Raw genomic sequence first — 27,160 nt, 5'->3', positions numbered from 1 at the left:
ACCCTTATCAGGGCTGAAGCTGAGATCAAGCAGATAATCAACAAACTGCAAACAAATCACCCTGCAAACAGGAAGGGATGGATACAAGGACCAAGGGAAAGAAGGTGCCAGACCTAAGGCCAAGTGCTGCTTATTAGAAAGGAGGCATTGCAGACACCTAGCAGCTCTCATGCCCACTAGACTCTTACACCAGGGTTCCCATATTTGGAAACTTAATTCCAAGCATCCATACGTGCTCAGCTCCCAAACCTCCCACTGCAATTAACACTAACTAATAACTGAGCACTAAAGGCTGAAGCCAAACCATATGAGCGTCTTCGAAGCCCAGCTGCCAAAATAAAAAGCAGTTCTCAAAGCCAGTGGTCACTTCTTTAAAGCTCAGAGCTGATGCACAGAGCCCCTCTTTCCTGAGGGTGACACAGTGCTGCACCCATCCCCTTCTAAAGGTCACAGACAACACACATGGAGCAGCATCCCACCTCAGCAGGAGGGACTCCCTGCCAACAGGAGTTACTTGTATAGAAGAGCCCGAGCTGGAAGGAGACTAAGGAGGTGGGTCAGCCACCTGAAGGAGGCCTTCATCCCATTGCCAAGGCCCCATCAGTGACTCTTCTTCCCCAGCCTCAGTTCCTTGCACAGGTCACTTGGGCAGCACACGACGCAGACAGGCTCCAACAGCAACGTCGCCCTTGTCTTAAGAAATTAAGGCTTCAACTCTACTTCCACATCTGACAAGACGCCGCATGCTTTGCTAATCCTCGGAGGAGATTAACTTTTTATTTAGAATTCTTTGCTCTAAATGTGGCAATTATAAAGGGTGGCTGTGTTGTGTTTTTTTTTTTCCTCCCCTTTAAGCTCTTGGCAAGAAGAACATTTTTCTCCAGGTTGGCTCAAACTGTTCAGTTAAACGAGGCTCCCGGTCTTATTTTTCCTCCCTTCTGAGAACATCCCCAACAGCAATTTGCACAAAGGATGGGAACATCCACCTGCAAACGCAGCACCAGTGATGGTGATGGGGGAGAGCAGCTGTCAGTGCTGAATACAACATCCCAATGCAGTGCTGCTCACACAGCCCCACAGTGGCTCAGTGCACAATGGAGCCCCAGCACCGATACCCAGGAGAGCTGTGGGCACAGGGAGAGTTTGGACACCCCTATCTAGGACTCCCACCAGCAATTGGCTCCCAAAGCAAAAACACAACCCAATCTTCCTAGGTCATACATCCATATGTATGCACTTAAACCTAAAAAATACAATGACAGCATGCTCTTAAGTCTCACAGATGGGTTCTGTATGCATGCACTGAGCCCACTCCCATGCAGACACCGCATACCTGTAGCCATGCAGCTCCAGCAGCAATAGAGCAGTTCACATACAACCCATTGAAGAGTGCCCCAAACGGAGCAAAGGCAACTCTGACTGCATACAGACAGAGGGGGAAAAGAAGTGTATCAAGTGCCTGCAGCTGTCAGAAAGCATTTCTCCAGCTTTGGGCGAGACAGACACAACCAATTTAGCGCAGCCTCGCTGAGGTGTATTAAGCTGTCAGTCGGGATGATATGAATTTAATCACTCGGAGCAGATCAAAGCTCTGCAGCACTGTCGGTGGTGCGCCGGACACACAGGGATAACGCAGAGGATGAACACATATGGGAGTATAGTGAGCAGGAAAAGTCTCAGTGTGCCCCTGGGATATCTAATGCCTACAGGGATTGCCCCTGTGTGGGACACAGCTCCAGCAGCTCCACCTCCTGCTCCATCATCCCCAGCTTCATGCTAGAGAACCCCCCCAAGCTACAGGGTGAGCTTCCCCACCACTGTGATACACACTGCGTCCCCTCCTGCCACCATCTACCTGCAGAGGAGGGGGGAAAAAGCCAGGGAGCCAAAGGGAAAATACACAGCTCAGCCACAGCTGGAAGGAAAGCCTCCCATTGCTGCAGGGATTTAATCGGCCGTTTCCCTGGGATGGATTAGCCTTTGACTACTCCATTAATTTTTACTGAGGTTCACTGGGCAGTTTTTACTGGGGTTTGTTCAGCAGGAGGGAAGCGGGCTGGCTGCGCCATCCAGATGCTGCACGCTACCAACCCAGCCAGGAAATTGTAACCAAACAAAGCATCTCCTGTAGAAAACTGCCCACAGCTCACCCAGTCCAAAGGCTGAACAAATGAAGGGGGTCCCACCATACCCAGCTGCTGCTCATGGACACAATGTTCACACAGCCAAGGATGCTCATATTAACCCAATGAGAGGAAGAGATGCCAATGGGATGCCAACCTCCCTGCCCACCTGCAGAGAGATAGGGGCTGCTTGGTGAAACTCAGCAGGGATCACACAGCCAGCAGCAGCTTCAGCATCAGCTCTCCCCAAAGCCAAAAGCATCAGTGCCACGAGGCAAGGAGTTGGAACACCTTCAGTCACACCCAGAAGAGGAGAACAGCGTGGTTTGATAGCACAGCACGCATTCCTCAGTATGCTTTGCAATGTTACCAAGTCCTCATGCACAGAAGCTCAGCCATCCCCCCCCCACCCCCCCCTTCAACCACAGCACACCTCCTGAGTAGGACCGCGCAGAACGCCATGTGAATCACTTACATAAACCTAATTAGCAGGGCTCCGCTTTCAGCACGGCAAATGGCTCCTCTAATCCTGGATTTGTTCTCCTAGAAACTAATTTAATCATACAGTGCCAGCCAGGCTGCTCACGTGGCTTAGGGCAAGAGCAACCCCACAGCTCTCTGTCCCCAGTCATGAGCTGTTATAGGGCAGGCAGCCTGGCGTGCAGCCTTCCCATACCCCATACCGCACCAGAGCGGCACGTACTCAGGGATCTTAATCCTCTAAACCAGCTCCAGACAGAACCTGCTGCTGAAAAAAATAGAAAACTAGAGAGATTTGGGGAGGGAGGGCAGGAGGATGGTACACCAGAGCAGCCCTGCAGCCTGTTCCAGCACTGCCCAGACCAACAGCTGCTGCTTGGGGTGGCAAAGATTCTGGACACCTCTGATGGGACACATCACCTTCCCCCAAGACAAGCAGCACCTCTGCTTGCTCTCTGCCTTCCCAGTAACCAGGTGCTAAACACCAAGTAGCAGAAATTGGCATCACTTCTGCTCAGAGAGATGCAGAGTGCTGCGACATCACCCTACGGTCACAGGACCCAGGAAGTCTTTGGCATCAAGATCCCAACCAAAGCAAAGCTTCCTCCAGCCACATCCACCCTGGGATGCTCCACACCAAATGGTGCCCCAGTGCCATCAACGCCTCTTACTGAGCTCAGCCCCAGCGCCACACTCACGCCTACGTGATGGGTTTTGCAGGGCGGTCCTCCTTCCCTCCTTTACATGCTTTTCTCCAGCCAAGTGTGAACACTTTCCTCTCTCGTCTGCAGAAAGGTGAAGCAAGGACATCTGCAGCCAAGCGTCATCCAGACTTGGAGAGCTCTGGCAACAGCACTCCGTTCTGCAGCAATTTTAATTTATAACACAGTAACCTTGGAGAAATGCAGAAATTAGACTCCAAAGCCCTAAAATTAAAGAGTATCCAAAAATCACAGTTTGGGAGTTTTCTTCCTTCTGAGCTTTTCCACTAGAGAACTTTGTTTCTGGCTTAAGAAGGTTGGCTTCCACAGACAGCTTTAAATACGTATTGAATCCAACACACATATGGCTCATTGTGCCAGCAGAATCCCAAACCCTTTGCAAGGGAAACCCCACCTCCTGGGCATGCTGAGCCTGGGCCTCCAGGACTTCAGACTCCCTTTCCTTTAGCTCAAAGCAGCAGCTCTGCAGATCTCTCCATGCTGCCCAAGCACAGAGCACTTTAAACAGACCCAGGAGCACAGCAGCTCCCCAACAACCTCATGATTCAACCAAATCATAAGGCTTAGAATCATAGGATAAACAAGATTGGAAAAGGCCTCTAAGATCCCCAAGCTCAACCCATCCCACTGTGCCCATAACTACATCCCTCAGTGCCACATCCCTGCAATTCTGGAGTGCCTACAGGGATAGTGACCCCACCACTCTCTGGGCAGCTGTGCCAGTATCCCACACTAACAGAGCTCCATCTGAAGGGGACAGGCTGCTGCAGGCACATCCCTTCCCAATGCCAGCAGCAGGAGCTGGCTGGGACCCATGGGAAAAGCTCTGCCAGCCATCCCCAGGGACCACCCTGCTGCAGTGTCACCCCAGGGCTCGGTCACATGCCCTGTCTGGGCACGAGCTGTCCATGTCCTTGGTCTGCAGAGAGCAAACATCAGGTTATCTCCTGTTGGCAAACAAGCGGGTCATTAAGCGACAGGACTCAGGCAATATTTAATTACCCCAATCGTGGGAAGGGGACAGCGGGGGGGGAGGCAGAAACTGCAGGGGAAATTCCACCAGCAAAGATTAAACAGAGCTGCAAACCAGAGCTGACAGGTTAACAGACAGGTAATATCCCAGTAGTGTTTGCTCAGCCAGGCAGGACAGGCAATGCCACATCCCAAACAGCAGCAGGGGAGAGCACAGCACCAACAGCACAGCAGCCAACCTCCCAGCTACTCTATGGACCTCCAGCACTGCATCCCCATAACTCAGTGGGGCCAACACAGAAGGCTTCCTCCACACCTGCCCAAAAACCTCTTCCAGCAGCTCCTGCATCCCCATCAGGCTCCATCCATCCATCCACGGTGCAGCACTGAATGTGAGCCTCTCAGGTCCACCTTCCCTCCTTCCTTGCTGGATCCTATGAGCACTTTGGAAACCTCGACCCACAGGTGAGGAGCATGGGCTGCTGAGCACCACCCAAGTCGCATTGGGCGGCAGGAGCTAACGAGTGATTAATAGAGGTTACAAGGTTGCATCAGACAGACAGGAATGTGTTATGAAGGGCAATGAGCACATCAGCAAAAGGTGTTAAAGAGCCCGACAGGTTGTTTATAACCCTCCATGAACAAGCGATTAACCATTAATCCTCTGTTAGCACCGCTCTGCACAAGCAGGGCTCCCTGCAGCAGGACGGCCACCAGCTCTGCAGAGGTGTTCAGGAAGAGCAAAAAAAAACAGAGCAAACCCATCAGACGTGGGACACACAGCACCAGGTTGTGCTTTAAGGGGGCTCTGGTGGGATCCCAGTGCTCACCCAGCTCCTTCCCAGCAGCTGGTCCCATCCTCATCCACCTGCATCCTATCAAGGATGCTCTTGGCTGGCCTCAATATGTTTGAAGAACAGGGCACGTCTATTTAGATCCATTAGAGAAGAAAGCTCTCTGCCATCACTTTGGGCCGCCCATTGCAGGGCTGGAGGGAAAGCAGCATGCAGCTGAGCTCCTTTCTGCAAACCAAGCTGGGGCTGAGCAAGCAGATGGGCAGGGCTGGAGCAGGAGGGCACTGTGAGGGCTTTGCATAGAGGGTGGGAAGCTCCCTGCAGCTCCCACCCTGCAGCCGCTACGCCCTGTCATCCTACAAATGCTCACAGCTCCCCAGACCAGCCAAAACCTCTTGGAACAAGTTCCAGGAGCTGCAGAAAGCAGGTTTTATGAGCATCCGGATGAGCCTGGGCCAAGAAGGGGAGGTCAGCAAGGAGCTCGTTCTACCTGTACTGACATCACAGCATCCCTTTTCCAAGTGCTGCAAGGGATGCCAAAGAACATAGAAACATAACACAATCCTTATGCAGCCAACCTGAGCTGGGCATTGGATGGGAGATACCCCAGCAGCACTGCTCTCAGCTGTCCATCTGCTTTGGTATAACCATACGGACTGCACTTATCTGCCAAGTACTCCATTCCAGTGCTGCCAGCAGTAGCTGTTTCCTCTTGCACAGTCCCAGCAAAACTACAGGGCAAAAAGCTAAACCTGTTGAGTGGCAGATTGGGCCACCCAACCTCAGATGTGATCAGAGCAAAGGCAAAGCACTTCCCAGTACGCAGGGGATGCTACGGTGAGGGAACCTGCTCCCCATTCAGCTATACCTGTGCCTGAACTTTGTTTTCTGATGTTTGCTTATCACATCCCATCACCTCTTTCCAACTGGGCAAACAGTAGGAAAAAAAGAGGGGGAAAAAAGAGACAGGAGACCTTGCCAGGTGGAAGTCAGTGAGGAAAATAGTGGTGCTCCAAAAATAAGCATCCTAATAGCTCCATAATCATCACGGTGCCTCACTGTTCTGCTGAAGAGCTTGGATGAACCAGACTGTCATAAGACATGAGCTCAATGCTCTGTTCCAGACAGATTTTGCACATGGGCTCTTGAGTAACGTAAGAGACTTGCAAGTGCCAGTGTTCTTAACCAGGAGGCTTTAGGAAATCCCATTCCTAATCCTTCCGTGCTGTATGAGCTGCCCTTCCTTCTGCAGAAAGGGGATCATGCCTTCCTGCTCCATGGGAACATTGCTAACCCAGTTTGTGAGCAGCAATAAGAGCTTGGAATGAACTGAGCACAGAGCTGTGCAAAGAACTGCACCCAAACTGCCCCAGCAGAGCTCTTTTACGGTCCTCTACCCCAGCAATAAGGGGTGTGTGGCTCTTTAGAGGGGAACACTGCACCCAGGGATACCAGCAGTGCCCAGAGCAGGAACAGCAGGCAGGGTCATGGCATCAGGCAGACAAGGGGCAGAGCAGGCAGCCCAGCAAGCTGAAGCTACCAAAGAAAACTGCTTGTTTGCCATGAGAAATAAAGGGGTGTGCTTCAGCTTCTACTGCACAGACAAATGCAAACCAAGTGCCCCAGCTGAGGGAGCCCACAGCTGCTGGGAGACCAAAGATGCAGCTCCTCAGGCCCTGCGTTCAGCCACCACTTTCCTCCATGACTTTGGACAAATGGCTTCATCTCACAGAGCCTCAGTTTTCCCCTCTTGAGAAATGAAGAGGATCCATTGCTCTACCCAGCCAAGAGGATGCATCCACCGGTGCTTTGCACAACACTCTGATCCCACGGCACAGAAAGTGTGAGAACAACACAACACAGGGCTGCTTCATCGATTAAGAAACTCAAGCTGAGTCATAGAGTCAGAGCTGTGTGCTCCCAAAGCACGCACCAGGAACCAAACAGCTTCCCAAAGCAGCAGCATGAGGGCTGGGTACATCAAGGTTCCACCAGCACACATGCACCAGGCAGGGACCATCCCTTGCAGGGAGCTGGGATGCTCAGGTGAACATACCTGCATCCCAAATGGGCATCTCCAACCACATATACTCAAAACAAGTTGCTTTGCTACACCTCCTGCAGAACAGGTTGTAAAAGCTCCACTCATCCCTGCAGAAAGCTCTGCAGACGGAGCTCAGAGTTCTCCTTGCCCTTTAAATCATTTTCTTCTCCCTTCCTCCTGCCCACACCCACTCATTCAGCGATATTTATTATCGCTACTGATTTCCTAATCTCCAGCACATGATGCAAGAACAGAACTCGGAACAATGTCACATCTTAAAACCCAGCCACAAAGTGGAGATTTGGGAAAGCTGTGCACAATAACTACCTTGGAAAAAACAGCACCAGAGTAATGAGTCCTCCTCCTCCAACCAGAGCATTGGCAGCAGGCATTGCCCATGCTGGGGAGGGGGAAAAGTTTGAAGGTAAAACACAAATTGCTCCTCGCTGCTTCCCCAGTGATGTCTGCATCAGGCACTGCCAATATGCCAGGAGCCCTACAGGGATCTCTAAGGGCACCTGGAGCTCCAGCCTTCCATAGGAAGGACTTTAAGGTTAAAGGATGATGATGTAGGAGGCATTGCTGTAGGCAAGTGGGACAGCTCTGCTGCTGCAGCCTCAGACTCCAAACATCAGCCAAGCATCGATCAGTTACACCCGCTTAATGTATTCAAGGCCAGGCTGGATGTGGCTCTGGGCAGCCTGGTCTGGTGGTTGGCAACTCTGCACGTAGCTGGGGGTTGAAACTGGATGATCATTGTGGTCCTTTTCAACCCAGGCCATTGTATGATTTACCATAGTTTGGTGCAAACCCCGATCTGCCCTTTCCTCCAATGGAAGGTGACTGCTCCTGCAGCGGAGCTGCTTCCCCAGGGCAAAGAAAAGGCTGAAAGGGAAGAAAAAGAACTGCTGAAGATGGGACATCGGTGCAGCTCCTGCACAAAAACCATGGAGGATGGTGGCCAAGAGACAACGACAACAAAAGCTCAGAGCAAAGCCAAGCATGGCAGATAAGGGAAACAACACAAAGAATGGAGTGAGGGAGAGGGATGGACAGGGAGGACATGGGCTGGAAAGAGAGAGTGGGTTCCAACTGAAGCAAAAATCCCCAGCCTGCTGTTGGAACCTCCTGCATGCACCAGGCACTCGTGAATACTAATCAGAGCTGAAGAAATATCAAACAATTAGGAAGGAAAGTCTCTTGGCAGGGTTTCTCCTGGAGACGTCAGACTGGTTTTGTTTATGAGCGAGAGGAAGTGGTAACCGCTCCTGTTTGTTCTTCTGAAGAAAAGAGAAAGCCTCAGTACTTTAATTCCTCCGCTGAGAACCCTGGAGATTTGGCCTCAGATGGATCCGAACGGCTGATCCAGATTCACCCTCAGCCTTTTGTTGCTAGAAAATATTTCAGTCATTTTTCTCCCTCCCTTTCTGCGTGGGGAAGGAAAGCAGAGGAGGATACAAAGCAGGCGGGTTTTGTTTGCTGAACCTAACAGTGAGGAGACCATTCCAAAGGACGGTGGTGCAGCACAGCTCCCATTGCATCGAGGTGCTTTTGTAGGGCAGATGTGCACCTCAGAACCTCCGTTGCCTTGGGAAAGCACAACAGGGAGCACAAGATAATGGATACACATGAGGGCAGGGTGCAGGGGTGCCCAGCACAGTGCTCCCATCACTGCCATGCAAAGCACGATGACCAACTCACTGACTTGAGGGTACAGCTGTTGGTGGTTCTTAAAGCATCCCAGCTCAGCAGCCATCCACCCAGGCAGCCCCCCATGGGGGAGCTGTGATGCTCATGGCACAAAGAGCCCAGAGTTTTTAGGAAGCAGTGCAATACCCAAATGCATTCACCATGGAAACCCAGCTCCGGAGTGGTAGCACTGCTGGAATCTGCCACCGACTCCAGCTATGGAGGAGGCAGCCTGGACAGTGAAATCTTTCAGTGTGAATGGTGCCGATCGAGCAGCCTGGAACTGATCTCAAAGTGCTTTTCGAGGCAGCCAAACACACTGCTTTATCCTGTCATTATTCACCCGCTTCCAGACGGCGCAATGAGGAAGTGCTGAGCCAGACAGTGCTCCCAGCCCTTCTTCACCTGAGGAAGCCAGGCCAGAGAAGTCAAGGCCAGCAGAGCAGCCTCCTTCATATATTTTCTTTAGGGAAAGCAACACATCAAACCATCCCTGCATCAGCTCCTGCAGTGCTGGAGGTGGGGACCTGCTCAGTGCACTCTCAATAGGACACCAAAGGAATGGCTTTGCTGAAGCTTTTCAGACAAATCTATTAAGCTGTACACATCAATTGGTTTTGTATGAAGCCAGATGCACAGGGGTCACACTTATAGCCCCTACATCTGCTTATTCCCCAGCCCCATCCTGCACATCCATCACACCCCATGAGATCAGCCCTCAATAGCGGAGTCCGCCACCGGCGGAGCCACAGCGCCACCAAGTGGCCAAACCGCAGCACTACACCGCGGCCAGAGCCACAGTGCCACCCGGTGGTCCCCAGCTGGGAGGAGGGAGTAATTAGCGTTGCAGGGAGTAATTAGAGTTGCAGGGAGCTGACTGGCACGACAGCACGAGGTCCTCCTTATAACTGCCTGTCTTGCAGTTGATTGCCAGTGAGCATCTCAGGCTCCTCCTGCACCAAACTGTGCTCCTTGTGGGCAAAGCCCAGCACCACTTCCTACAGGTATTTGCAGAAGTGGAAGAGAAAGGATCAAAAGTGCTCCAGGGATGTTTTCTAGATGCTCAGACACAGGGCAGGGACTGCCTTGCTCAGACCCAGGTCCAACCTCTGACTCTGAGCATTCACCACCTGAATCTGCAGCAGCTCCTTGCAAAGCTAAGGGCAAACTTCCCAATTAAAGCCAAGAGGAGAAACCTGACAAAAAAGAAACACAGGGAGAAATTCTCCCATCAGTCACACCTAAAGCACTGAAAAGCATCATGAAGAGTTACTGCTTGTATTTTTTCCTCGCCTTTGGACTTCATTCTGTTGGGGGGAATCAGGGCCATTCAGCCGGTTTGAACTGCAGAATTCGGTTTTCTTTCCTAAGCCTTGAGTTAAGTCTGGCAGACCATGTCAATACAACGCCTATCGCCCCAGCACCGGGAGCACAGCTCGGCTCAGCCCGGCCCAACGCGGCCGCCAGGTGGCAACGCAGCCCCGGATCGGACCCGTTCTGTCGCTCCGGAGTCGCTCCGCCGCAAGGAGTCGTTATCAGACCAGAGAGTGAGATGGGATTTTGCGACTTAAATCACGCCAGTGTGTTTTCGCTGCTTGCAAGGTGGGGTAATGAACTCTGCAGGGAGGTCCCCATTGAGCCCTCCTGCAGGTCCCAGGGAGAGCAAAACCAGACAGAATTAACAGCCATCAGAACCATGGAGCATCCCAGCAGAGTGACATTTACCCCAGGGAACAAACAGGGCTTGGTGTATCACTTGTTACAAGCAAAGAGAGCAGCCAAGCTGATAGTGGAGCTCCACACTTACAGTTCACCTCTGAAACAGCTGAAAATGTCAAAATAAAGACAGAAATACAAGCCTGACCCCTTATTGCACAAGGTGTTAGAGAGCCAAGCTGCATTACACTTGTTTGGGGTGGAGTCTCCACCTTGCCTTAACCCAAAGAGCTGATCAAGCTAATGTACTACCTACAAGAGGAAATATGTGATATCATCCCTTCCTCCCTATAGTTCAGGGGCAGGAAGCCAAAGGACTCACACTGCAAGGAGATAAACTCAAGTGCTTGGTGCATTCAGATGCTCATAGGTAAAACCACAACCACGAGGCTCTGGGAAGAGACATAGCTCCATAAACACCAGTCAGAAGCTGACAGAGGAACTGGGAACACTGGGGGACATCTCAGCTCTGCTGATAGCTGGGTGAGTACAGTGCAAAGCAAGCATGAGCCAGTTGCCTCCTAAGGTCTGCATTTACCTCTTCCATCTTTTCAGCATCCAGCTGGCAAAGCTGTCTCTGGGGAGGACACACCACAACCTGTCCTGTATCTGCATTCAGCAGGAAGAACAGCATCTTTATATCTCCTTTTTCTGCACCAGTGTGGATGAAACCTGCTCAGCTGCTGGATACACAGAGCTGCACTGCCCCTGAATTGACACCAACACAGACCTCACATTCCCACCAGCCTGCATCAGACTGAGCACCAGCAAACAAGAACAGATGAGCTCGAACCCAAAACACAAGTGTGCTTTTATTCCTCCCCACAGCAGCAATTTTCCCTTCATTGCACCACATCTCTCAGCCTCATTCTCCCGGACCAAAGCTCATTACAGGAAAACACACGGGAGAAAGAAGCCTAGCCAGAGTGAACCACAGCATATTCTCAAGAAAGCCATTTCTGCTCCATGCTCCAGAAATAAATGGGATCCACATCAGCTCAGAGCAACAGAGCATCTGAAGGCTTAAAGCCTGTGCAGGGATTGAAGGGGAACATCCTCCCCAAAGCACACAGGGACTGTGAAAGCCATGTTTTATCAGCAGGTCAGACCCAGAGAAAAGCCAAAACAGGACAACTGCATTTCCTTCTTGGCAATGGGCAGCACAGAAAGCTGGTCCAGGGCCCAAGCAACGGACCATGAGGGAAGGCACAGGAACCTGAGGTGCTCTGGGGGCACAGAGCCCCAGGACGTGCCCTCCAGGACAGCAGGAGAAGCCCCTCTCCCCCAGCACAGCAATCACCAGCTCATCCAAGCCAGAACCCCTGTATTAATTCTCCATTCCCTCTTGCAAAGCCACAACTCCTCCTGCAGAGCCCATTGGGTGCATCTCAGCATCCTGCTGACACAAGCCCCCCCCCTCAAAGACACACACCAAAGGCCCAGCATCACTCCCCAGCAGCCCCCGCCTTCCCCAAAGTGGATTTGCTGCTTCAAGGAAGCTCACAGCTTCACCTCCCTCTGCAGGGAGGCTGCCCACTCCCAGCTCACCCCTGCACCCGCTCCCCACCTTGAGATGAGCCCCACACTGCTTCCAATAAACCTCACAAGTGGCAGCCCCCACCACCTGCTGTGACACACTTCTAAGCACAGCAAACCAGCAGGGTTCCTCCTTCCCAGGGAAATAAAGAGAAACCTGCCTGTGGGGTGCTGCACTCCCACTCCCACTCCTCTGTCTATTATTCTACAGTAACCCCAGGAAGAAAGCACGAGATTTCAGGCTTAAAATGAAACAGATCACTGAAGCAGGAGATGAAAGCCATGTCAGCTTCCCAAAGCAAACCTCTATCTACTCCATTGCTCCTGGAGGAGCAGGTAACTCAATTTCACATCGTTTCCTAAAAACAGAGGGAATAAATAAATTAAGAAATTAAACCCTTGACTCACCGAGCACCAGCAGGACATTCCCACACGTGTGGATGGACGTGGTCTTCTTCCAAAAGTGCCCCAATGCTGAGAAATAGTAGCCCAAAAAGGAGAGGTGTCTGCAGCGCTGGGCTGCAACTGCAGCTCTACATCTGTAAGTGGAGTGATCTCAAGCACCAAAGGCAGCTGAACAAGTTGAGGAAAAGCTGCCGCACCAGCAGGGCGATGCCAAAAGAAATAATCCAGCAGATTTAGAGCAGCAGGTGTCTGTGGCCACCTGGAAGCAGCATTCATTCCCAGCTACAGGCAGAAGGGCGCATCCAAAACACACAGCGGTCCAAGAGGGCTCCTGATGTGAGATCCCAGCAGACAAAAGCCATCCCAAGATGAATCCTCCTTGCTTGGCCGAGAAGTCCCAAACCCACACATGGTCAGGCTGACTGTGCCTTCTCTCTTCCAGGTACAAAGGATACTCCAACAGCCATCGCATCCACTCAGCCATCAGCAATGGCAGTTACCAAAACCTGCAGAGAAACACACCAGGATGAGGGAACAGCAGCGACCAGCAGCAAGTCTGATACACAGGAAACAACCCATCCCCATAAGGAGGACAATTTCTTGGCAGGACAACATGGCCAAGCACCCCACAATGGTGCAGAGAGCAGAATTCCCCCATTGCAAGGATGTCCTGATGAAATGAGAGCCTGCAGCAGCTGTGCTGAGCCCTTCAGTGGGTCTCACACAGACCCCAGTGTCCCTTGGCAGGGGGAACCAGCATCTTCCACCCCCAAAAGCAAATAGAAGTCACTGGAACGCTGTCACTGCAGCACATAGGAATCCTTAGGAGGGATTTTGATTTAGCACTTGTCTGATGGCTCCACTTTCACTACAGTATGTGTGCATGCACAGCACTTTATGGGGATACACTGGGACTGCCTCGCTTCGTTAGGGCGCTGCTGCTCTCCAGCACAAAGTCCGTATTTGTTTCCCCTGCAGGGGTGGAAATAAAGGGGGTTTTGTATTTTCTTCCTCTTCTCTTTGCAGGCTGGAGTGAGTTTATTTGACACTCCAGCACTCTTTGTGCGCTGAGTGCCCGAGGATAAATGCTACCCTTAAGAGTTACTTGGCGTTAGACAGAGGGACCCTCTTCAGAGGAGAATGGGGGTTTGTTGGGATGGGGCAGGGGGGGCACAGAGGAGGGGGACTTCGAAGAGTGCCTATGCAGCCCTCATAGAAGGGTCTCTGTCCTGGGCCACAATAGAGTGAATTCTTAAAGATACCAGGAGCTGAAAGGAAGGAAGGAACTTCCCTCCTTTTTAAAAGGATTTTTGGGAACAATTGGAGAAGCTATAGAAAGGGGATCATTATTTCCCATCCGGGCTGCTGAACTGGAAGCCCTCCCTCCCCCTCAGCTGGGCAGATGTGATGTTTGCCATTGGAACACACAGGACCTGGGGCCACCATCACCACCCAGTTCTTTTTCTCCCCCCCCACCCCCCCAAGGGAGCTGTGGTGCCACTGCAGTTTGTCCGGTGAGCTTCAGGTGTTCTATCCTATTTACAGCAAAACTTAACACTGCATCAAACACTCGTATGCCAAACACTTCTAGTGTCCACTTCCAGCTCCTGCCACCCTCTGTGTCTAAGCAGGATGCTCAGTGCACATACCTGCGGGCTGCACTGCAGCACCACAAAGCAGCACCCACAACACAAGTGCAGCTGCTTTTCCACCCCTAAAGTTAACCCTGCCTCCCCTGAGGGTGACACCATGCCCTCCTTCATCTCCAGCTTGCAGGGGAGATGCTGGCACCACATGCTCCAAATAAAGTTTAAGTTCCAAAGCTGCAGCTGGCTGAACACAACTCCCCTGCAAGCAAGACCTGCCCATAGCCACATCACAGGCTGCTGTTCATCTGCCAGCACTCAACTACAGGCTCTGCTGGGGGGCTCCCAAGGGCAGCCAAGCAAGGTTCTCTTGGAAGCACAGAAAAGCCACTGCCAGCTTCATTCCTGGAGCTTATTTCCTACCAACAGGTATTTGGGCACAGAGCTCTGAGTGAGCCAGGCTGCCTCTTGGTGTCAGCAGCACCCAGGTGCTGCTTCTCTCCCTCCCAGAGGTGCTGCCTACCCAGAGATAATCCAACCCCAGCACTGAGCTCATCTGCATGGGAAGATGAGCAGGAGAGTTCCACCTGCCAACAAACAGTATTTAACACATATCCCAAAGGAATGTTCCCTGCAGCGCTCTCCCAACCCAAAGCCGTGCAGTAGCATGCACCACACAGCAACCTGCTGTCACATTGCATTAGAGGTTGTCTTTGAGCTCTACTGAGAGCCATTGCTGGGCATTGCCTTCCGTGAGAGCACAGGCAGTTCTGCTGCAGCTGTTTCAGAGCACTGACAGCTCCAGGGGCAAGAAGCAAGAACAAAACCACAGCAACAAGGACCTTCAGAGAGCCTGTCCCAATGTGAAACCCATGTGCATAAGCACCCAGGGAATCAAACTCCTATTCCAAGGTTTGGGTTTTAGCCCTCCAACTGCATTGCCTGCCACCACAGGAGGGGAAACCCAGCAGGGAAAGGGGGGGAAACAAAGCACTGAAAGCAAAGCAGGACATGAAGCCACACGGAACCCAACTCTGTCCCCAGGGGCTAATAAGGTAACGCCCCATAAACCCTAATCCTGTGTTAAGAGTTCTCATCAAAACCCAACAGTATTTATTACCTAATTTAACTCCCTAATAAAAGGGTTTTCCTGCAGTGTTTACACTAACAGAGGGGACTTTACGCCAGCATTTGCCCTTTTATTATTTTAAATTCATCTTTCTGATGAAATAAGCCACTCTGAACAAGGCTGCCCTTTGTAATGCCATTATAACTTTCTGGCTGGCCTTGGTAACTGGCAAAGCACCACACTTTCCTTACCCTCCCTTTTGTTGCTTTTCCCTCCTGCTCAAAGTTCAAACAGAAGAGCCCCCAGCGAGCTGCATGGTGCTGCTGCCTTATCCCCCCCATTGTCTGGGGCCTGAGACATCTGATCTCCCAACACTGAAGGCACTTGGATCACTTTGTATAGAGAAAAGTTCCTGGATAGAAGAGACCATCTTAAACCCTCCAGTAAAGATGAGCCAATGGCTGTTAGGAAACACCCATCCCACTGGAGAGAAGCAATGCACCTATATTAAATGTGTTTGAAACCAAGCACAGGAGGAATATACACCCATATCCAGCCCTCAGAGCAGCTCAGAGCCCAGGCTCCTGTATTTCATCACTGTTCTTCACTACATTCAGAGGCATCCATTTCAGGAAGGCTCAGGTCCCTGTGTCCTCTGAGCCTTCTCTGTTCTGCAGCCCACAGAGCTGCACTGCACTGAGGCAGTCAGCTACAGGTGAACTAAATACTAAACCCACAGTTTAATTTACAGCTAATCATCCAGCTGCTTACATCCTCTGCAAGTGACTGTGACTGCCAGTCCCCTCTGGTTCAGGGCAGCTCTCTTCTTTCAGACCCAAGGAGTGAAGTCACCTGCAGCTCAGGCTGAAAGGGTGAACATGAGAGGGGTTGGTCCCAGCAAAGCCCAGGAGATTTGGGGTTTAAACCATTCAGGTTACTGCCCCCATTGCTGAAGGTAGGAAGATATGAGCCAGTAAATCAGTGCTGGCAACAGAGGCAGCTGTGGCACCAACATCCCAATCACCACCAAACCCACCTGAACCCACAGGTGGCTGCAAGCAGCACAACACACACAACACATCCCATGCCCAACAGCTTCCCCATATTTCTGCCTTGCAGAGACTCAATTCCTGCAGCACAGCCCTCCTTGCCCAAGAGACAACATGAAGGAAACATCCATAGCTATAACAGCAGCCATAACTTCCCCCCACCAATGAAGAACTGGATTGTATTTCTCTTCACACATACTATGCTTGCAAAGGGACTTTACACTTTGGGTTATAGGTCCTCATCAAGAAATTATCTCCCAGCTGTCAGGAGGAGCTTTTTAGGGTCCAACCATTCAGCAGCAACACAGGAAAGGTTACTGCCAACCCATGGAATGAAACCTGAGGGGTGCCACACTGCAGGGTGGCTTTTGGTTTAGAGAGCTACACATGGAAAGCAACCAGCAAACAAGCAGCCCAATAGGAAAGACAAGTCCAAGCAGCATTAGCACCAAAACCTTTAAGAAAGGAAAACCCAAGCATTGCAACACCCCATGTGTCCCACACTGATACCCAAACAGCACATGTGTGACCCCCACATCTGTGGGAGGATTGAGGTGTGCAAATCTTTCCCACCCATAATTTTATAGGGAAGCAATGGCTTTGGGACATCAGTGTTATCACCTGCCTGACAGCACAGAACAAGATAGGAACGAGGAAGGTGCCCTCACATACACCTCTCTAAACTGAAAGCTGCCCTTCTAAATGCAGGCAGCATTTCCACAGGCCTGAGTCATCGCTCAGCAGCCCCCTCTCCCCCACTTCCACCCTACCAGCTGGGATTGTGATTATAAAAAGATGTCTCAATTAGCAAGAGAGCTGAGTAATTCCTCCCATCTCAAAAACCCTTCAGAGGAAACGCATTCCAATCCAGCAGAGAGCAACACTAACAATGTCCAGGCAATAAAAGCTCCTCTTGTTTATATCAAAGTAACCTCAAACATCCTCTCCCCAAACAAGCATCCCTCACCCTCCATACAGCTCAGTGGGCTCAAAAGGCCAACGCCGTCCTCACTGCATTGCATCCCCAGGAGCAGACAGCACTAATTTGTGTGTTATTGGTTGCAGGTCTAGACCGGTGTGGTCTTTTTGTTGTAGCAAGCAAGTAAAAGAAGGGACTCATTCATGTTTTTCCAGCGTTCACACAAAAGTGCTCTTGTGCATCACAGATAGATCACATCACCCACCCCCACCGAGTGCTCCCAGCTCCATGTATACAGCACCAGGGGGTGGGGAGAGCCCTGGGCCCCCAGTAGAGGAGGGAGAAGGGGGGATTGAGGCTCCTTAGGGCCTCCCCTCACCCCTGCCAGGCACCTGCCTGCAGCTCACCGCAGTCCCTCTTTAGCATAGAGCTTTTCTATAGTGGTTTTCCCACGGGTTGGGAAGGGAAAAGTCAGACGATAAAAATTATAAAATCTTTAAATAATAATAATACCACCTTCATGGCTTCTTTTATTTCTTTAAAGAGAGATCCTTGCCCTGCCAGCCCGACCCCTCGGCTCCCAGCCCTGAAGCATCCCCCGGCCGCAGCCCCGAGGCTGCCCGGACACAAAGGCAGCTGAGACAGGGCCGGAACCCACCGGAGGCACAGCGGGCTCTGCGGCCCGGCTCAGAGCCTCGACGAGATGCCCGAGACCCCGCCGATACCCCACTCTCCCCTCCCCCGACCCCAAGCCAGGAGCCTACCTCAGCGGGCCGCCTCCCAGCCGCCGCATCACCCCACCACCATCATCCGCACTCCCATCTCCCGGAGATGAAGACCCCGAGATGCTCGGGAGGGAAAATGGGAGTGAAAAAGGATCGGTCCGACATCACCAACCCTCAGTACCCGCAGGTGCTCGAACAGATCCGACACCACCGCCTCCGGAGATGCTCCGACTGCAGCACTCGGGCCATTTCCCCGCTTATAAAGCCCCGCTGGCGGCGGGCGGGCGGCGCGGCTTCACGGGATTTGTAGTTCCTCCCCCGGGCCGGGAGCCGCCTCCCCCCATCCCTCCCTCCCTCTATCCCTCCCTCCCTCTATCCCTCCCTCCCTCTATTCCTCCCTCCCTCTATTCCTCCCTCCCTCCATCCCTCCCTCCTTCCATCCCTCCCTCCCTCCGTCTGTGCGTGCGTCCGGAGGGGGGGGTGAGGGGGAGGCACCGTCCCCTGTCGAATCCATCCTATAAACTGCGGGTCAATGAGTAACGCCAGAGAGCAGTGAGCACCGAGACCTATCGCTTCAATTGTCCCGTGTATTACTTATTGTTTAGTTTAATTATTGTCTCAATTATTAATTTAAATTAATGATTAACCCGGCTGTGGAATGAATGAGCAATTAACTGCGCTGTTGACTTGAGGGCTGATTTAAGGCCCATCCTTGTGAGTGTGCTGGGTGCAAGCAAAGCCACCTGTATGCCCTCATAGGATGGATCCTTCCCCACACATCTCCCCACTGCTCTGTGTCCCCCCATACACTTTTAATCCAGCCCTCGTTTTGGTGCTTCACAGGCAAATACCCCAAAGGAAACCTCAAGAAGGAAGGTGGCAATGGGATGGCAAACAGCTCTACACAGCCCCTTTGCAGACACAGTGTAGGTGAAGGAAAGGGTGAAGTGTGCAGAATGTGTTGGTCGGGGGGTGACCCCATGCCCCCCCAATCCCATTAGGCTCATTCTAGGTGAGCCATCTCCCAGCCAGCAGCTGCACAGGGGCTGGGAGCCAACGTCCCACCTGCACTGCATAGGGCTGCATCCTCTGCTGCAGGAGGGAAACCACAGCAGTGAAACCGCAGGAGTGTTGTAGGACAAGTGAGCGAGGGGCTGAGGGAGAAAAAGGGAGAGAGAAGGGAGAGGGGGGGGGGAAACCTCCTGGCAGGTTTTCAGGGCCCAAAGCTGGAGTGGAAATGCTTCCCTTCCCTTAATTGCTTGGAGACCAGATGAATTTCTTGAAGAAACCACAGCCGAAACGCTGCACAAATCACATTGTTGTGCTTGTGTTGGCTGCGTTCTGAGGGAGGCAAAAGGTCATCATTTCTGGTATATTAAAAGGAAAATATATATAAATTTGAGCGCTGTGGAGGAGGGGTTGTGCTGTTTTTTCATCCTTGCATTCTCTGAATTAAAACCTGTTTGGCAAGCAGCAAAGTACAACCAGCAGCAAGGAGCAGTGCTGGGAAAAGCTCCTATGCGTGGCATTGCAGCAGCCCCCGCAGCCCCCAGGTGCCCCTGTCCCTTCCTATTGCCCTGCCCTGCTTGCTTATGGGGTACAGCCCTGCCAAGGAGCAGCCCTGGTCCCAAATGCATAGATAGATGAACTCAGAACTGGAGCAAAGTCACATCCCACAAGGCAGGATGCTCTGAGAGCACTCTATATGGTGCCCATGAGACCCAAAGCCCACTGGAGTCCATGGGAAGACTCCTCAATTGGAGCTCTGTCTTTGAAGGGCCAACATCAGCAGGAAAACCAAGAGCTTGGTGGCACAGGACTACACACAGTGCACTGAAATAGGGTGAAGCACTGGAATAGTGCAATACACTGTAACAGGGCAAAGCACTGTAGTAGGGTGATGCACTGCAACAGAGTGATACACTCTAATGGATCAACACACTGTAATAGGGTGATGCACTGTAAAACATGGGCAAGGCTCGCAGCCCACCCAGCTCCATGCAGCTCTGAGCCCAGGGCTGGCACATAGGTGAGCAACTTGCCCCCAGCAGAGCTTGGCTTTGATTTACTGGAGGATCCTAAAAGTTTTACAAGGGTGTGACGTGAGTGCAAAAGGTTTGAGAGATGCTGAATGCTTTGTGCTGCTGCCAGGTGAGCCAGCACCCACCAGGGCTGGAGCATGCAACTGGGTCCTGCCTGCCTGCGATCCTGCAAACACAAAGACATTGTTTTATGGGAGAGCCACCACCTCCCCTTCTCAGCTCCCTGTGAGAGGACAGCATTCCTGCCCTGCATTCCTCAGCCACTGCTGGGATGGGGAGGGGAAAAGGGAGCAATTCCCTGAGTTTAAATTAGCACAGTGCCCTGCATGGGTGATGTGGGCAGGGAGTGGAGTCACCATAAAGCGAGATAAAGTGCTGCAGGTCAGGGAATGGGGATCATTACATGAGATCCTACAGACTTTAGAATGTCAGCCAGATGTTCCCAGGTCGCAGCAGATCAGTGCTTTCCCAGCTGAAAGCATCCTTTATCCTTGTAGGGCACCTGAGGAAGGAGGGAGGGGTTTGGCCCCACAGCTGCGGCACATGGATCAGTGCAACCTGCAGCCTCCAGCTATGGGGCTCAGAGTTGTTTGTGAGAGCTTCTAAGAGCAGGAAATCCTCTCTGCAAATGGGGACAGGAGGGATTTTGGTTGGGGATGCACATGGTGCTTTGTGTTCCTGACTTGGCTTTGGAGCTGCAGCATCACAGGGTTGACAGTGCACCAGCATCACATGGGGAGAGTGCTTAGGGATGGGCACAGCACGGATATAATAAAGGGGAAATAGGAAAGGAGATGTGAGAATGAGCTTCCATCAGACACATGCTCTGAAACCTCTGAGAGTCCTCTGCCCTCCTGATAGCCTGCACACACGGACTAACTATATAGTGATATATTGAAATATGGGAACAAAAAGCTTTTTATTCCGTTCACTGAGAGTGCCAAATGTCTGCGAGGGCCAATAAAGAACTGTTGCTCCAGGGAACAGCGAGCTGCGTTACAGGTAAAACAAAAACAACCTGAGTCGTTGCCCAAAACGTGAACCAACCCCAAAGTTCAAAAAATAAAGAAGAAAAGTTGATGTTTTGTAACAAAGCGCTGTGATGTGGGTTTGGTTTTCTCCTTGTCCCTGGGTGACCATGAGAGGAGCATTAAAGGGTCATTGCACAGAGGGAGATTCTCTCCTGGGAGACAGAGGGGGAAAGGCATTACTGAGAGCAAATGGGGGGATCTGGGGAATGAAGGAGCCATTGGAAGAGGGAGCGATGCCAGAGCTGCTGCTGTGAGTTCTGCACACTCACAACATCCCTTCTACCTTCAAGAAAGGCTGTGGGACAAAGGACACAGCCATCACCTGTTTGCACAGTGACAAAGCCCGGGCAGGGAAGAGAGGTTTAAACGCTGTTCCCAAGGGCGCGCAGCAGCCTGGCAGCACAGCGGTCCTCCACCTCCCACCTGAGCATCCCAATGCAGAGACACTGAGGGTCTGATAGACCTCAATAACCTCAGCCCCCAAGCGTCCCCATATGGAGATGATGGGAGGGTCTGGGTGGAGCATGAGGCCAAATCTGCACAGGGAATGGAGCAAAGAACACCAAGCCATACGATGCTGACCCCGTGCCAGTTTATCTATGGGCTGTGTTTTATATTTAAGTTAATTCATAAGAACTTTAAGGCTGAAATGCTGTTAGAAGTACATTGCACGCTCCGCCGCAGAAAGAAATTCATGATTTGGGCTCAAAAAGGTGATTCATTGAACATCCATTATAACGAGGAATAAAACCACACACACACACACACAGTGATTTTCAAGGAGCCCCATGATTTAGTGTCTCTTTCTTTCTCTCCCCACACTTTTTGCCTCCTGCACAAGGATCTATTGAGAAGCTGCAGAACAAACGTTCCCTTATGCAGCTCCAAAAAAGTCTCCGTCAGTTTGTCTGAGACAGCTGCCTCCAAGCACGCTATGGTTACTCATTAACCAGGTCTCCCAGGGCAAGGGGAAGAAGGAGTAAACTTTATAGACCCTAAACCAGTGGCAAAATAATAATAATAGTAATAAAGAAAATAAATAAATCAGGTGTCCTGGAAAAGGAAAGGGAGAAAACAGGTGGCACCGGGAGCACCTTGGTGTGTGGACACAGAGGGTCTTGTGGCAATGGGCAGCCAGAAAGCGGCCCAAAGGGACCAGCAGCACCAGGAGCAAATGCATGGGGACAAAGGAGTGAGAGTATTAAAGGGAAAGAGAAGAAAGAGAGGGGACAGAGAGGCACTTGTGCTCCGCAGTGCTTTATATGCTCAGAGTGTGGGGGGAGGATTACTTCATCGCTGCAGTTGCCCGTCTCTGCTCCCCAATGGCTGGTTGCCTTCCCTCCTCCTTACAGGCTTTGCATGAGAATGAGTGGCTGCTGGGGACTAGGGGACACTGGGGATATGGGGCTGCTGGGGTTGGTGTGCACTCTCCAGTTGTCCCCATGCTCCAACATCTTTTGTGCTGGATCTCAATGATGGAACATCCCACCCAGCCCTGGGGTGGGTTCTGCCCTGCCCAAGAGAGAGACAGGCACCTTCTTGCCGTACACCAACTCCCCCAGCCCTGCCCCGCTGCAAGCACAGTGTCCTTGGGATGCTTGCACCAAGGATGCACCTTGCAGCCTCATTTCCCCCAGCTTTTGGGAGGCAACCATGTGAACCCAACCAGCCATACATCCCTATGGGCATGGCACCATGGCAGGGCAGGACAGGGAGAGCACAGAGCATTGCTGTGACTGGGGCTGCTCTGTCCTCTCTCCATGTGGCAAAGGGAACTGGGAGATTCTGACGGGAGCAGTAATTAGAGTTGCAATAAAACACCGAATATAGCTGCGAAGACTGGCAGTAAATCAGCCCCTCCTGCCATTCACTGCCTGGGCCAGGGAGCCTCGGTCAACACCAGCATTAATTCCTTAGGCTTTATTTGCCATACATGCTCTCCCTGGAGATAAGAAGGGGGCAATTGACTGTAATTATCTCCCTGTATTTTGTCATGTGATTTTTTTTTTCCTCCCCCCCCCCTTCACAATTAAGGGATTGCAGTCAATGGAATGGGGTGTGGATGGAGCAGAGCCAATCACTCTCCTACAGCACCCAGACCTGTGCCCCTCACCCCTATATCTGACCCACCCATCCCCGGCAGCATCTCCCACCCAGAGCTGCCCATCAGCAAGGATGTGCCCAGTCCATCTGACCCACAAAGCCATGATCTGCCAACAGCTGCAGAGGAAGGAGAGGAGAAGGCTGCAGGGCTGTGGTTCTGCCATTCAGTTCTCCCCAGGCAGCTCAGCTGGTGCGCCAGCGAAGCAGGTTCCCGACGATGAGATTTTTGTGAAATGCTAAACATCTGGAGCTCAGCCTCACAAGGCCGCCTTTGTGCAGCTGGTAAACTATCTGCTATAAAACAGCACTTGTTTCTGAGAGCTTCAAGGAGAGGGGGAGGGAGGAAAAAAAAAAGAGAGAAGCCACCCCCGTGGAGGAGGAACCTCGGCCACTTCTCTGTTCTCAACAGGGTTTTCCACACTGTATGAGGTGTGGGCAGATTGCTTTGGCCAAGACACTGCCAAACCCCATTCCCTGGGCCTTAACCCTTGGCAAAGTGCAGCTCGCAGGACACGTTGCTGGGTTGCACTTAGGTTGCTGAGCTCCCCCAGCACAGCCCTATAGGAAAAATGAGCACATGCAACTGGGTGATGTCGTGACCAGCAGGACATGAAGGGCTGATGGCTTCAAGGAGATGGTGGCACCTCTCAGAGCACCTCCAGTGCTTTGTCACCTGCTGCCAACCAGAGAGATCAAAGGGCTGCAGCACTGCAAGCAGCATCTATCCCAAATCCTGGGGGCAGGAGATAGGAGAAGTGGAGGTGCCATCAAAGCACATTGGCACAGGGCATGGGGACACATCTAGGGTCATGTTTAGGGATGCTTCTGTCTGCCCAGAGCATGTCTGGGGGACTCGGTGCAATCCCAGCCCAGAGGAGGCTCCTGCTCACAGCTCACCAAGGGAGATTGAAGCACAGTATCTTATCAGCTTGTCATCTTGTCTAAACACAGAGCACGTCTAATGCTGTAAAGGAAGAGGCAGCTAAGTTCGGGAATTCTGCATCTTGCTTTGGAAAGCTGCTGTCAGGTGTGAGAGTGAGCAAACCCCTGCGGGACTGGAGCCCAGCTGAAGGTGTAGCACACCAAGAGGGGAGGGACAACAGCACCTGCTGGACCGCAGCACCACATCAGGCTTCTCAGCACAGGGTGCTGCTGCCACCAAGTCCCCAAGCGCCGTGGGGAGCCAAACCTGGCAGGGACTGCTCCAGAAGAAGAAGGCAAAATCCCCCAACACCCTCCCACCCACCAGGGCTGCCTCTGCGCAGCTATTACAGAGGCCTCCAGGGCTTTCACACCCAGTCATCTGGGGCCTCCGTGTTCTAAACAACTTAATTTGTTTAATGGCTCGAGAGGCCCTGGAGCCCCCTTGGTGTCTGGATTTGTTTCCTTGCTCTCTGAAAGGTTTATTCACAGCAGCACAGCAGCCACTGCCCAGGAACAGCAGGCAGTAGGGGGCTGACGGGTGATCAGCATCACTTCCAAAGCTCCTTGGTTCTAAGGCTGTTCCAGGGGAAAGACCCCATCTCCTGATGGGGGTCCATTTGTCTGTCTGTCCATCCATCCACCTGCCCATCCATCCAACCATTCACCTATTTGTCCATCTATCCAACTGTCCATCCATCCACTCATCTGTCTACCTGTCCATCCATCCATCCATCCATCCATCCATCCATCCATCCATCCATCCATCCATCCATCCATCCATCCATCCATCCATCTGTCCCTCCATTGGTCCTTCTGCCCACTCAGCCCTTTCCACTGTTTCCCAGCACACATTTTTCCATACAAGCTAATCTTCCCTTGGTTCTCAATGACAAATTGATGGCAGGGAAATTATTTTGCAGGAAAAGGAAAGCAGATCCAGGTCATTCTCTTCCCCAGGATTTTCACATGGCTTTTGGAGCACAGGTTCTCTTTTCTGCTTCAGACACAGCAGAACGATTGTACAGAATGAGATGGGGAACAAGCGTGTGTTGGGCTCTGTAATGGTTTCATTGTGTGCATAAGAACATGAGAATGCAATAGGCCGAGAGAGATTTAAGCAATTCCCGCATGCAAACCAGCTCTGGACACAAAAGCTTTTTAGTTATCATCAGCAGTTTGTAAGATTGTATTAAAATAAACCCACAGGCTCAGTTTCGTGCTCTCACGAACCCCCTCATTGGATTACAAAGCTATAAAAGCCCCGAAATAAGGAAAGAGGCACTAAGACCAGAGCAATGCCATACAGGGACCATTCCCATACACACTCCCACCCACCCCCCACTGTTTGGTAGCTGTTATATTGCAGCCAGGGGAACACCCAGGAGCTGCAGCCCAGCACTTGATGACACAATTCTCAAGGGCTGGCTGACCATGCAAGGCTAAATGCATGCTGAGAGCACCAATATACAGGGGGAAAAAAGAAGGGGCTGGCATTAAATCTCAGCGAGAAGCTCAATGGCCCCATAGCATCTCCCCATAGCAGCTGGGCTTTAATTTCTCCTCTTCCCTCTCATCCTCTATAACAGGCTGGCTCTTGGGGCTCGGGGCTGGATGGGTCAGAGCACCTGAGCTGGTGGAAGCAGAGGAATGGCTGCGTGTGCACTGCAGAGCTCGGGGATGGGAGCTGCGTGTGTGCGCACATGAGACTCAGCTTTAATTGCAGCCCCGTTGCCAAGTACAACAAAACGCACAACACAAAGAATAGAAGTCATTTTGTTTGAAGGGTTGAATTGTTTCTCTCCTCAGGGGTGGGGAGGAGGGAGGTGAAATCCATTCCTTTCTAAGCAATGACTCAGGTGCTGCCATCTCCCCCTGGGCGCGCATCCCTGCAAGCCCGAGGAGTGTTTTGCACCGTGTTTTGTTTTACGGCACGGGGCTCTAATAATGGGATTATTGTTCGGGTTGCGTGCAAAGCTCTCGGCTCGAGGTTTGCTGTCCCCGCCCAGCCTTGCAAACCGCAGCCTCCATCACCTTCAACGTCCCCAGCGCCCGGCGAGCACCCAGCGCTGCATTCCTGCTCCCTGACTCAGCCACAAGGCACCGGGTGAGCGTAGCAGTCCCTGCCCCTCTTGCACAACCACTGCTTTATCCCATCTGAAGACCAGCGACTGGGGGCAAAGCCGTGTTTCCCACAGCTCACTGCTGGGGAAAGACCCCCCCATCCCACCCCCAGGCTGCTCAGAGCTATACAGAGCAACGTGGGATCCCCCTGAGCAGCCCAGCTTTAGGCAAGGTGTGAAGCAGCCCCACTTGGAGCAAAGAGAAGAAGCCCAACACAACATACAGCCCAAGGGGCGGCAGGTGGGAGGCTCCGCTATGCCAAACCCAAGGAAAAGCCATAAATTCCCACAGTAGTTCCTGCCACTGCAGGACAAATTGCCAGTGATGTTTGGCACGGCTCTGAGTGCCTGAAGCAGCAGATTTGCAGTCACAGCCCCATACAACACCAGCTCAAAGCATAAAACCACACGTATAATGCTATCAGAAAGCCACAGAGTTATATTTGGGGTTACTGTTAAATCTGACGTGCTGTTTAGGAACAGATCTTTTACCTTTTGGGCTTTGAGGCTTCTGGATGGAGTGGGGCCACACCTGAAGTTTATCTCCAACCAGTACAAGAAGCCCTTAATGCTTTAGGATATAACCCAGCAATCCAACATTTCTGTCTGCGTGGGGCTTTACTGAATAACTAGAGAGGGGGAAAATCCCAAGCTCGGATGCTGCTATTTCACACTGGCATGAAGCAGAGATGCAGCCATTGACCACAGCAACCCTGTGGTGGGCAGGGACCAACCCATTGCTCTCCATTCCCACCTGTGTGATGTGGGGCAGAGCCAAAGTGGGGTGATCCCCCCCCCAGCCCCAGTCTTAATGCTTCTCTCCCCCCACTCAGTGCCTGCAGCCCAACATTGCCCCACACTTGGCTGCTGCTTGTGTCGTCTTTGCTCCCAGCTCCACCTTTTAATTGGCAGCTATTGTTTCCACACATCACTCCAGGCCTGGCTCCCAGCCAGCCCTTCAATCGTGGCAAGAAATAGATGTATAACTTCATTCACCTCCAGGGTAGAAACAGAAAAGAAGGATTTTCATCTGTGTTTTCTGCATCACCCTCCTTGCCCTCCCCTACAGGTCCAATGTACATAATTATCTCGGCTGGCTACATCTAAGCAG

The 27,160-nt window shown here is 52.0% G+C and overlaps 1 long non-coding RNA gene across 4 annotated transcripts in view; it reads right to left on the bottom strand.

Moving 5' to 3' along the window:
- LOC107322215 (uncharacterized) overlaps positions 1-18,107 on the bottom strand; it is a 147,336-nt gene extending 129,229 nt beyond the window's left edge. For all 4 annotated transcript variants that reach the window (XR_004309193.2, XR_014936648.1, XR_004309192.2 and 1 more), the window contains exons 1-2: positions 17,869-18,107; positions 12,485-12,987 (exon numbers count right to left, since the gene is read on the bottom strand). This is a non-coding gene — a long non-coding RNA (uncharacterized LOC107322215). The remainder of the gene's footprint in view (positions 1-12,484; positions 12,988-17,868) is intronic.
- Positions 18,108-27,160: the final 9,053 nt, after the last annotated feature.

Source organism: Coturnix japonica, chromosome 23 (assembly GCF_054131305.1).
Source record: "Coturnix japonica strain WE chromosome 23, WE-NBRP24, whole genome shotgun sequence".
Lineage (NCBI taxonomy): Eukaryota > Metazoa > Chordata > Aves > Galliformes > Phasianidae > Coturnix > Coturnix japonica.
The sequence above is the reverse complement of the archived record's forward strand: the minus strand, read 5'-3'. Positions and strand labels throughout refer to the sequence as shown.